Here is a 13,475-nt window from a genome sequence, read left to right on the forward strand (position 1 = left end):
GTTGTTAGACCTTTTAAACAATTCAGAACTAGTGAACGACGAAGTTCTTATTTTGTTTTAAAATTTTCAGAAGGTGTTTGATACCGTTGAGGATGATTTCATGTTTCAGTCATTTTGGTTTTGGCCCAGCCTTTACAAATATGATGCACACATTTTACAATAATTTATCAAATAATCTTCTCTGTCATTTTAAATTTTCATAAGCTTTGGATGTGTGAAAATTAGTTTACAAGCTATTTTCCCCCATTTATGTGTTATTTGGAATAATCATCATATATTGTTCAAAAACAGGATTGACTGTTTTAACATCTTTTTTCTCTGATTATCTCTTTCTTTTTGTTAGCTCTGGTCAGATATAAATAAATATGCAATTCCTAACGAAGTAAGAACTTCACTTTAAAATAGTTCATGGATGATCTGTAGTAGTAGAATGAAGAACTTTTCCTTCTAAATGTTGTAGCACAGCGTTTAATTTCTGCACAGTATGTACACATACACACACGCCTCTCTCTCTCTCTGTGTTTTAAAGAGTGATCTAAATGATCTGAAGGGATTACCATACTATTTGCTAACAGTACATGGCAATATATTTGTAGCGAGAGAAGGACTCTCTGTCTGAGGTGAGTCTCTCAGAGAAACAGAGGTAAGTCTAAGTCTGTTTTATGGATTGATTTTAAACTACAAGTTTAAGGTTTGTCTTGAAAATAATACAACCTTTTCAGCAATGAGTGTTTTCTCTTAGAATAGCCATGTCAAATGATGTGCAAAACAATGTTTTTGGATTGTCCCTGGTTAAAAACTGTTTGAAACCACTGTAAACATTTTCCTGTAAATTTTACAGTAAAATACTAGCTGCAGGGTTTCCAGCTACTTACTGTAATTCTCACAGCAGCATTGCTGTAATTTAATTTACCGCATTAACCTGGATTTCCTGATTACAGGAAATAATTGTATTTTTTACAATGCTGTGTTTTTCTGTTTCTGTTTTTTAAGCTAAACTGCTTTAATTTGTGTATTCTATATATGCAGTATATATTTTTGAAACTGGCAATTGAACAATTAATTTACTGCATATTTAAACAATATGTCCCATATTGAAAAGAACAAAGAGGACAATACATTAGATACCTTACAAAACAATGATACAATCAGTTACAGACAGAGGGATGACAGATACAGTCAAAGACCGAAAGAGAGTTAAAATTATGATTTTTAGTGCTCTTTAAAAAAGACCTTGTATGCTCATCAAGGCTGCATTTATTCAAACAAAAATACAGGAAAAAAACTGTAATATTGTGAAATATTATAATTTAAAATAGGTTTTCTATTTTACTTTCACATATTAATGATTTCTGGGATGCAAAGCTGAATGTTCAGCATCATTACACCAGTGTTGCATGATCTTTCAGAGATCCTTCTCATTTATTATCAATATACTGATTTATTGTCAATGTTGTGAGACTAGTAGTTCTCGGGTAAAACGTGTTTTTAAAACACTCATGGTGGACTTACAAATGTTCTGATGCAGTGTTTTTTTTTTTTTTTTTTTTTGAGTACATAACCTATTTACACTTCTGTACAAGTTTGGTAAGATTACTTGCATGTTTAGTGGTGCAATTTACGAGATACATTACATGTACCATTCACTCCTGTAACAAGCAATTTGAAAAACTCTAATATCTCCATAAATGTTCGACTAAGGTAAAAAAAAAACTCTGGATCGGGTATTTAGATGGGCTTCGGAGTGCATAGCAATGAAGTCAATTCTACTCCAAACCATCCCTTTAAGCAGCGGGCAGAACGCTCACTGGCAAAAGAAAACCATTCAAAAGAGGCGCCTCCAACTGCAAAAACGCGTTTGGTGTGATCGGGGCCTTAGTGTGGCGTTTTCTCAGGTGAGCAGGTCACGATATTTATTGTAAAATACACTTTATACCTTTAGTTTAATCGAAATTTTTCACGGGATCTGAATTGTTTTTATCCTCTCAGTGCTGTTTGTGTAGTTACTTAAAGGGATATAAAGAAGGCTTTTGAAGGTAAGAGGGAACTATTTTGTTGTTAGGAATGTAGTTATTAGAAAAATGAAGTATATTTAGATTAATATGAACAATACATAATCTCTGATAAAGATCGTTGTCAATATCGTTTATATTTGTGGTATTTTTTCTGTTTCATTTGAGAAATAGAGCACATTAATAGGCTTTCATTATAAATTCTGACTAAAACAATCAGTTTCTACCAGCAAACACTCAGAATAAAGTGAGATGATCTGCTGCTGATCCTGAATGGCTTGTTTAATGAGTGTTTATAGTCTGAGGCTCATCAATATTAATAGAGCTGCTGAAAGTCCTGTTTCATGATAATAGCTCATGTTTTCACCTCATCTATGGTACTGATCTCCTGTTAACTGCCAGTTAAAGTTTATTTCATTCTTATAGTCAGACCTAAACTATACAGTCACTATTATGATATCTACAAGACACATGTCCTAACAGCATTTATTTAATTGTCCTGTGTTAAACTATGTTTAATAAAAACACAAAACTAAATAATAATAATAATAATAATAATAATACATTTATTTCTAATGCTGCTTTCTTATAGACAGGGCTTAAGCCTAGTCCTAGACTAAAATGTGAGTCTGAGCTGTTTCAACTTAAATAAAATTGCACTGACTGATCTTAAAAATATATCAGTTCATTTCTTTGTTTTAAGATGCACACCAATAATGTTTTTTTTTGTTTGTTTGTTTTTGTTTTTTTTCTAAGCATGTTTATAAAAATAACACATATTTTAAGGTCAGTCAGTGCAAGTTTCTTTAAGTTTAAACAGCCCAGACATGCAGTTTAGTCTGGGACTAGGTTTAAGCCTTGTCTATGAAACTGGGGAGTAGTGTATCTCTTGCAAATTGAGCCGCATTATCTCTGCAGTCGCTACAGCTCCAGTCCAATAGATGGCACAGATTCACCAGCATTTCTTTCTCAGAAAATTTAAAGAAGAGTGAGTCGCTGAACGCAACTTTTACCTGAGCTCTGAACGCTTCATAAAGGAGTGACTGGTGTGTCATTTATAGTGTTACAGAAATAATTCATTCCCGATGCGTCGCGATCTTTATTTGAACGATCTGGCTCTCGATCTTTGCTTTCAGTTTATGCGTGAATCAGCTTAATTAACTGTTACTTGCTACTTGCCAATTGTAGGAGCCATACATCGGGTTTATTAGTCTTTTGTGATATTTCTTCTTTCCTTCTATACTGTTGTATGTGCACATGTGGTGTGACGTCATTTGTAACTATGGCACCGTGAGGGGGTGTGGTGTTTATATTAGTGTGTGTGTTCACCTGTGGGACATGGCGGGTTGTTTGGAGCATGGCTGCAGGGTGAGCATGGGGAAAAACTTTCTTTTGACCGTCACTACTGTCAATGACGTTACTACCATCGTTATCTGTGTCTATGTGACGTTTGATGTATCTTCCCTTGACTGAATGCATCTACCAAAGTAAGTGATCCATGTTTGTTCTTCTGTTGGTGAAACGGAGTAATAAAAATAACATCAGATGTAATGCTTCAGAGTGCGCGTCTTTAGTATAATCTCCTCGTGTCTTAGCCTGCTGCGGCTTTAATATTGTTATTTGAGTATATGCCGCTACATTATGTTAAAAGAAAGTTTTACAAAGCGCAGATTCAAACGTAGTGTTGTTTAACTTTGGATGTTTGATTGTTCAATGTTGTTAAGCGATAGACGTGAACGCGCATTTGTCTCGTGTAAAACTTATTTTCATTCACAAATTTACTGTTACAATTGACGCTTATTTTTGATTACTACAGCCGTTTGTATTTGAAAAGTACACTGTAAACAATGTGGGTTGCTGGTCAAAAAAGGATTGTATTCCCTGCTAGGCTTAGCGGTACTTTCACATAAGGTGATCGTACTGTTTGTTTGTTTTGTTACCCTTTGTAGTATTTTGGTTTGTGCGTCAAGCGGGTGAAGCATTGCGCTTGGGAGTGCCGCCGTAGTTCTGGTCCCAAGACAGTTAGTCTGGTTCAAGACTATCGGTATAGAGGTACATAAATACCCACCGCTAGTATGCACAGAAGACTAGGGTTGAGTTTAGCTTAGCTTTTGTGGATAATTTAGAGGGAAGCAAAGACCATGCATCGTATCTTGTTTCTGAGTGGAAGTTTAAATAAGGTATGCAGTGTTAAGTGTCATTAGCAGATATTTTTTGTGATTTATTTTGGATTATTTTGCAAAATAAAATGGAGTTGAGTGATGCCAGGTTGAAAGAGAAAAGGCAAATATCATTGACACCTAAGGCTTTCGAATATAAATTGGGAAAGCTCCAAGAAGAACGTCAAACAAAAGTAAGAAAGATTAAAAGTGCAATTAGAGAGATTAAAGATCTAATGCAAAGTGCTGATAGTACTGAAGAAATAGACATCTTGAAAATATATCAAGCCTGTTTAATGAAGCAAGTTCTCTTCATGGTGTCGTGATTTCTATGATCCCACCTGAAGAACAAGAAAAACAGAATGTTTGGTTTGATAGCATTGAAAAACATAAAACCGTTGTAGAGAATTTTGGTTAGCTCAAAGAATTTAAGATGATCAATATATGTGTGTATATGCATGAGACTGTTCCTCTCATCACATATACACTGCAAACTCCACCAGGTCTTATAACCAATGAATAGGATGAAATGAGTTATTTAAAACATACATTTCAGTCAGGGAAAGTAGTTTAACTCACAGGAAATCGTGTATAATAATCGTCATTAAATATACGCAATTTCCAGTTTCTGATCAGTAACAGTAATAATGATATCGACTGGTTTCTTTGTCCAGCAAATTGTTCAGTGATACCCATTACTCTGACGTTGGCCCGTCGTCACGGCAACGCATTTCTACTAACCAGAACGGAGTTAAAACAATTGAACAGAATAGGGCTTAAGGTAGCAATATGAGATCGAAACAGTTTAAGTGACTTTGTAATGTAAGCATTCAGCACAGAGAATCATTATATGTGAATATATGGTTGTTTATTAAACTATTCTACTTACAAACGATCGCACATAGACAAACGTACATAAAACACAAATAGACAGAGAACGCGCGAGAGAGAGAGAGTAAGAGAGAGAGAGAGAGAGAGAGAGAGAGAGAGAGAGAGAGAGAGTAAGAGAGAGAGAGAGAGAGAGAGAAAGTGAGTTTGCAAAGGGACAGGAATGAAACGGTTCTGAACATCCTGAAATCGTTTCTTTTATAAAACGCCTTAAACGCAGCTATCTACGTTTGTAGAAAGGACGGATACTTGCAAGCTTGTTGTTGTTGTGCATTGTTCCGTTTGTGTTCAGTTCAGAAAGTCCTTTCCAGTATTGCAGGCCTCATCATCTCCTCCGCTAGGTGAGACCCCCCCCCCCCATGGATCTGGGGGGAGGTGCGGGTGACGTGTCTTTGTGTCCCGAAGGCAAGAGCAAAAGAGAGATGAGGCAAGGTTTATAAACCTGTAGGTCGTTCACGCCCACAGTTGGACCTTGTCCAATCCGGTTGATCTGAGTTTTGGAGGGAAGATTGAAAGTCTTTGTCTCTCACAATGGGGTTTCGCATGTGAAAGCTGATTGGTTGTTTGGCCACAAAACTTTCAAAAGTTCAATAATACCTATAAAGCAAGGAGTTATTAAGATGCCACAAACATTAACATTTAGGGAATAATAAATGCTGCTCATAGACACCAAACATGATCTATGTATCTTCTCGTTTGACTGAGTGATTCTAAATGTGAGAGTCTTAGCATGCACAATAATTCACCTATTGCGGATTAATGTTTGAGGCCGACATACATAACAGAAACAACAATATAAGAAAAGGTAACACATTGATACATGTACATTTCTATATAACTGTATGTGGGACTGCATGTCTGAATAAGGAAAGTCTATCTTTCCCTGAATTCCTGTAGGAGTCTTATCTTGATGGTGGGGGGATGAGCTAGATAGTGACCAAAGGTCTGGCTCATAGCACATAGGTGTTAATCATGGGGGAGAAGTCATTTAAGGAATATAACTAGTTATTTCATGTCTGATGGCTCCAGGCACTACATATCCCCTCTTTCGAACGTTGTTGTCCGTCCAACAGACAACAGCGAGCGACGTCAAAGGTGCGGAACAATCAGGCATGCACCCGGCACTCATGGCTGGAAGAGAGAGGTGGCTCTCTGGAGGTTGGTGCTTCAAGGAGTGGCTGTGGTGCCGTGGTCGACGTTATCAGGTGTGATAATGTAGACAGTGGCAAGGTATGGGTCCTCGAGCTTTGTGCAACAGGTGTCGAGGCACTGTCACTTGTCATCCTGACCCAGGTTGGTCTGTGTCAGGTGGTTGTTATCTAGTATCTGTGGTCCCTGCAGTCTGGAATCGCTGGTTGGACTCTCACTTGTGAGAGGGCAGGTAGTTCCAGCAGGTGTCTGTTATCCCGCTGTTTTGCTCAAATGTCATCAGGCGTCTGATGTTGGGGGTGTCGACACTGACTTGAGCGGGTCTGAGTGGTGTTGGTAGGGGTTTTGCTGTTGGGCCTGTGGGCCCGTTGCTCCATTCAACATTGTCTGGCTGCTCCTGAGGTGTCGGCTGGTCTCATGGGATGCTTTTTCCTTTTAGGAAGTCTAATGCGGTGTTGCGTTGGGCAGGGAGTCAGAAGTTGATCTTTCAGTACTTCTCAGTGGAGTTTCATTCAAGGAGCTCTTTGTTAGCATCAGAAACTCTGTTCTGGAAAAGCAGGCGTGTCCAGCTGTCCTTGTGGGTGTCGGTTAACTTTGGTACTCGGAGACTTGCAGGTTCAGTTCATTTACCTCCTGTCTGAGGCCCTTGGGGGTGTGGGCCAAGGAGAAGACGATGCTGCTCAGCTCCTGGTTGTCCAGGCTGGATGTGAGTTGTCCATTTGTCGCAGTCCTGCTGTTCCTTTCTCTGCCATTGCAGGCCGTTGGCTGCTTTAGGCTGAAGGATGCCGTTCTCTGTACTCTGCTGAGTCTCCAGTTGGTCCTGGTGAGTGGCAGGGCTGGATGTCCGAGACACGCTGGTTCACAGTTCCTATTGTGAATCTCGCTGGCTGCGGCATGCTTTTGGCTACCTGCGCTCTTTGGATGCAGGTGTCGCACTCGGGCATGTTTCACTGAAGTACTGGTGAGCAGTGTAGGTGGTTACACGGGTGGTCTCTTAGTTGACACGGGTGTCGTTTCTGGTGCCATCTGGTGGTAAACGTTCACAGATGTTTCTCGTCGACTGACTGCTTTGCATCGTAGAGAGGCTGTGTCGTTTGAAATCCGCTGGTTTCGAGCTGGCATCAAACTTAGCATATTCTGATGTCCTCTGTCACTGCATGCTTGGCAGTGCGCCACTTTGCGTTGGTAGTGGCTTTGGTACTCTGGTGTATTCTGCACGGTGCATCTTGGGCATACATCAGCAATGACCCCCCTTTGTTCCTGGAAAGCTGGGAGCTGTGGCGGTGTTTGGTTATCAGGAACAAATGTGAGGATGTGTCATCTAGATGCCGCATGTGTGTGACATCACTGAGTTGTTTTCGGCTTAGTGCCTTAGTGTGGTCGGACAGTGCAAGGTTGAGTGTCAGCATTGGCAGAGGCTGCTTTAGCAGAGCTATTTTGTAGGTGGAGCCAGTGTGCATGGGTGTGATGCAGTCGGCGTAGCAGCGTGAGGGGTTTGCTTGTGGCTTAGAAGCGATGCTTGGGTTGGGTGGGTGGGTTTTTTGTTGTTGAAAACCTTAGGCAGCCACAAAATCCCTCAGTTTTTTTTTTTTTGGGCCTTTCACTGTTTTTCCACGAATAGCATGTAATGTTCCTATTGTGATGGCAATGCTTGTCTGAAGCAGGTGTTGATGCTCGGCTCTTTCAAACTGAGTGTTGTTGTTTGAAACTGAGCTTAGTCTACTTTGGGTCTATGCAGGTTAGCAATTTTAAGAGGGAGTTCTTGTGAGTCGCTGCGACACAAGGGTTGATCCGATTGCCGTCACTCGTGCTGTGATGTCATGTGGCCCGGCTTAAGGTGTTGCAGTGGGACAGGCTTGTCGTTTTCCACTAGGTACCTGCTCTGGGCGTGTCTTGCCTCGCTCTTTGGTCTATAAGCACATGGGTTGTGTGCGTGGGACCCTTGGTCTGCAGGCATTGATAGTTATAAACATCACACGTTGGTGGCAGGTCTCTGTGATTCCCTCTGTCTTTTGGTGCGATTGGCACATCGCTGGATGGTTTGTGCAGCGCAGCTGTTGTCATCTGGGTGCTGGGCTCTGCTGAGAGCCTTGTACATGACATTAGTTCTGCATCATCGTCATATGTGGAGAGCAGCATGGCACCACTTCTGAGTGGCCATTTTCCCTTAGGCTCTTCATGACGGAATTGTTTAAAGTCTTTGAAATACCTGAATGGTATGTACACTGCAAAAGATTACTTTTCAGAAAGGGGGTGTGGCTTCTAGAGTGGGCACTGCTTCACTTATTCCATTGAATGTGTGTGCAGCATTAGGGTTTTAGCCACACTGTGTTTTGAGCCGAACAGTGACCCCTTTTGGTGAATGCAGGTAGTTCGTTCGCCAGAGTGTAAACATCTGGGAGTAATCTTATCTAGCAAGGCTTTCTCGCAGTTGAGGGAGTATCGTAGGGCTGTGAGAAACAGGACGTAGCAGGTTTTGCATTGTCTATTCCAGGTTAAGTTCAGAGCACAGGTGTCCTCAGTGTTGGCCTGCACTGATCTCAGATCACTCCCACACAGTGATGTCGCTGCGTGTTCAGCTCCCATACACCACTGTATGTTTGTTCACCTTGGTCAGTCAGACGTCCCCCCCTTGGCATGGGGCAGCTGGACAATCACTTTGCTAATCTTTATTGCCTTCTGGTGCTTGGCTGTTTTCCGGCGGTCTGTAGAGTCCGCTGAATCGAGCAACCGCTGTACGGAAGAAGGCTGTAGCATTTGGGTGGTGACTCACAGTGTGATGTGGATATCTGAGGGGAAAGATTTTCTGGCGTTGATGCCATCTTCCCTTGGTGCCTGTCGCGTTGTCTCACGTAGGCTTAGATGCTGGTCGTAGCAGTCGTGTTCTTAGCTGCTGTATTCAGTTTTGACAGTTTTGACTGCTGGGACAAATGGCTGGGGTCCTGTTAGCTGGAGGTGGAGCTAAGCAGATCTGTCTCGTGGTCACACTGGGCAATGTTCTTGCTTAAGAGTCAATGTTTTGCAGACAGGCGTGTGTTGTGGCCTACTGCAGTGTTCAGGAAGACAGCGTTTTGTGGTGACAGCTGTCAGATTCCCGGCCAGCTTGCTGGCGTGTGAGGTGTGAACAGTGGGCTGTTAAGCCCGGGAGAGATTTTGTGTTGAGCTCTCCTGTTTGTTCATATTGTTATCTGCAAGAATTTGAGTTCTTTAAGGTGTGCTGGGTTCATTGTAAAGAGAGCTTCCGCTGTTTAGGAGTGTTCTCCTGTACTGCTCTCTGCGCTCAGGCTGTGGGGGTGTTGCAGGCGTGTCTTGAAGCTTTTCTCCTCTCTCCTCGTGTAGGTCCTTGTCCTCTTCATCCGCTATCTCTGAACATCCAGATGGTCTAGGCGGTTCTGCGCGCTGTCCTGGTTCCGTCGTGGGTGAAGCTTTCTCCGCTGCGGCTTTAGTCAGACGATCTTGTTGAGGGCGTGGTCACTGATGGTCCGGGCTGTAGATGAGTTGATTGGTTCTCTGCAGCCGTAGCTCTTGACTGGATCGTGATCCATTCGCCTGTGTGCGTGGTCGTCCGGCTGTTCTCCGCTCAGGGGCTGTAGTCACTAGACCCAGGGCAGGATGGCATCTTTGCCTTGTCTGGACTGGATGGCGAGACTGGATGGTGACATGTTGACACAAATAGAGAGGGAGAGACAAAGCACAACGAGCCAATGCAAGTCCGTACAGAACTAATGAGCTAAAATGTTGTTATGTGTTGCGCACTTAACTGATGTCATCAGATGGTGACGCAAACTAAACGCTTATTATCCTAGCTGTAAAGAAGGGGTCAGATAGTTTGTGTGGGTAAACACAGGAAACTATGAGTAAACTTAATGATGAGCGATTAACTTTAGAGCTATTCAGTTCATCGGTGTAGTTACCAAAAGATTTCACTGATGTTCAGACAGGTTCAGTCTCTAATAGGGAGAGAAATAAAAACAAAATCCATCAGAAAGAGAGGTATAAAGGGTTAAAGCAAAAGAGAGAAAGTGAGCTGACTGCCAGCCCTGAGGTCAGTGACGGGGCCCACCGGGTGGGGGCGCTATGGAGTCGTCACACCTGGGAAATGGCAGAGCTGAGAGAGCAAAAGAGAGAAAGGCCCCCCTGGGATGGGCCGAATTACCCGGGGTAGTGAGAGTGCAACTTGATCGATTTGGTCAAAGTTTAAATTTAAATCAAGACTGTTTAATCAAAATTTAAAATGAGCAAATACAATTATAATTGCTAAAGAGAGAGTTGAATCTAAGGCGGTGAAATAATTAAAATTAAATCACACACACAAGAGAAAAAACATACATTATGTTAATTATCATTATGGTTTAAATAACAATAATTAATAATGTAACATCAAAAGGAAAAGAGAAGGGAGAGACTGACTGGGACTATCTATAAGCGTTGTTGCTCAAAGAAAAAAAAATAAATAAAAAGAAAAAAATAAAAATAATATGAAATCAGGCATAGGTATTGGAAGAGGTTTTAGACAGACTTCTATCTTTTAATAGAAGGAAATACCTTTTATGCGGGATTTCAGATTCCACCTTGTGTGGATTTGAACGCGCATCTAAGCGCAGTTACCATGGCGATGCGTGATCGCGGGTGTATCTTTCTTGTGTCCGTTTTACTGAACACAGGTACATGTGTTTTGCAAACTTTAACTTAATAGGATGCTTACACTATTAAAAGGTTGCTTAGTTACGATGCGTGCACCTTGATCTTGAGTCAGCCTGCTGACACAAGACTTGTGTGTGCTTTGCACAAAACAAATAAATAACACTCGATCAAGATTTGTACAGTAATAACGCGAAGTTGTTTACTATATTAAATCTATTCGATGAGCAAACGGGGTCAACCTAATCAGTTAGCTAAGCCGAGGTTTTAACCCAAAGGAGCAAGATAGCTGATTAGCATTGGAGTGCACATCAATGGCTAATCTATCTACACTCAAAATATAAAGATATGGCCATTGTAAGGTGAAAGAGGAACATCGCTCAATCAGCTTCTTCACGCAAAAATTGAGGTTTTCTTCGCTCAATTTAGGGTGGATTTAGGACGCTCTATAAAAGATTTCTTCGTTTTATAGGGTCAATATATAAACTGCAGTTAAGTTACATCTTCAACAGTGGTTTAGTTTCTCTGTGCGAGAGGCTCAAACATCTGTGAAGGTGTTAAAGGTGGGCTTGGCCACACCGTTCTAACACACACACACACAAACAAAAGAGACGCGAGTCGCGAGCCGAGTTTGAATACACAAGCATGCAGACACACAAATTATTCCTGAGCTGCTCACATCACATAGTTTAAAACTGCCCGCATTCTCCACCAATTAATGTAGAGAATTTTGGTTAGCTCAAAGAATTTAAGATGATCAATATATGTGTGTATATGCATGAGACTGTTCCTCTCATCACATATACACTGCAAACTCCACCAGGTCTTATAACCAATGAATAGGATGAAATGAGTTATTTAAAACATACATTTCAGTCAGGGAAAGTAGTTTAACTCACAGGAAATCGTGTATAATAATCGTCATTAAATATACGCAATTTCCAGTTTCTGATCAGTAACAGTAATAATGATATCGACTGGTTTCTTTGTCCAGCAAATTGTTCAGTGATACCCATTACTCTGACGTTGGCCCGTCGTCACGGCAACGCATTTCTACTAACCAGAACGGAGTTAAAACAATTGAACAGAATAGGGCTTAAGGTAGCAATATGAGATCGAAACAGTTTAAGTGACTTTGTAATGTAAGCATTCAGCACAGAGAATCATTATATGTGAATATATGGTTGTTTATTAAACTATTCTACTTACAAACGATCGCACATAGACAAACGTACATAAAACACAAATAGACAGAGAACGCGCGAGAGAGAGAGAGTAAGAGAGAGAGAGAGAGAGAGAGAGAGAGAGAGAGAGAGAGAGAGTAAGAGAGAGAGAGAGAGAGAGAGAAAGTGAGTTTGCAAAGGGACAGGAATGAAACGGTTCTGAACATCCTGAAATCGTTTCTTTTATAAAACGCCTTAAACGCAGCTATCTACGTTTGTAGAAAGGACGGATACTTGCAAGCTTGTTGTTGTTGTGCATTGTTCCGTTTGTGTTCAGTTCAGAAAGTCCTTTCCAGTATTGCAGGCCTCATCATCTCCTCCGCTAGGTGAGACCCCCCCCCCCCATGGATCTGGGGGGAGGTGCGGGTGACGTGTCTTTGTGTCCCGAAGGCAAGAGCAAAAGAGAGATGAGGCAAGGTTTATAAACCTGTAGGTCGTTCACGCCCACAGTTGGACCTTGTCCAATCCGGTTGATCTGAGTTTTGGAGGGAAGATTGAAAGTCTTTGTCTCTCACAATGGGGTTTCGCATGTGAAAGCTGATTGGTTGTTTGGCCACAAAACTTTCAAAAGTTCAATAATACCTATAAAGCAAGGAGTTATTAAGATGCCACAAACATTAACATTTAGGGAATAATAAATGCTGCTCATAGACACCAAACATGATCTATGTATCTTCTCGTTTGACTGAGTGATTCTAAATGTGAGAGTCTTAGCATGCACAATAATTCACCTATTGCGGATTAATGTTTGAGGCCGACATACATAACAGAAACAACAATATAAGAAAAGGTAACACATTGATACATGTACATTTCTATATAACTGTATGTGGGACTGCATGTCTGAATAAGGAAAGTCTATCTTTCCCTGAATTCCTGTAGGAGTCTTATCTTGATGGTGGGGGGATGAGCTAGATAGTGACCAAAGGTCTGGCTCATAGCACATAGGTGTTAATCATGGGGGAGAAGTCATTTAAGGAATATAACTAGTTATTTCATGTCTGATGGCTCCAGGCACTACACCGTTTTTGTCGAAGAGACAAATAAATGGCTGTTGAATGCGCCAGACATATCTGTAGAGGGCGTTGATGCCCCATGTTTACGATCTACCGTTTCCAAAGCTAATGAGGCCCATGTATCTAGAATTATGGAAAATACAGTAGAAGATGATATTAGGCCAAGTGATAGCGTTTCTAATGTGTCAGTGAGGTCAAAGAAACGTAGTACAGTGTTGAGTAAATCTATGTCTACTGCATCATCAGCTAGAATGAGGGCTGAGGCTGAGACAGCTGCTCTTAAGGCTCGTCAAAGGCTGCTGAGTCAGAAGCATGCCTTGGAGGAACAGCAAGAACTGTTGAGGAGGAAGAAGGAGGAGCTCGATCTGGACATGGAGCTGGCAGCGT

The 13,475-nt window shown here is 41.4% G+C and overlaps 1 protein-coding gene across 18 annotated transcripts in view; it reads left to right on the top strand.

Annotated features, from left to right (window-relative positions):
- LOC141286722 (NACHT, LRR and PYD domains-containing protein 12-like) overlaps positions 1-13,475 on the top strand; it is a 123,634-nt gene that overhangs the window by 57,682 nt on the left and 52,477 nt on the right. The gene's annotated exons all lie outside the window — the stretch shown is intronic.

The sequence above is a fragment of the Garra rufa genome, chromosome 15 (genome assembly GCF_049309525.1).
Source record: "Garra rufa chromosome 15, GarRuf1.0, whole genome shotgun sequence".
Taxonomy (NCBI): Eukaryota; Metazoa; Chordata; class Actinopteri; order Cypriniformes; family Cyprinidae; genus Garra; species Garra rufa.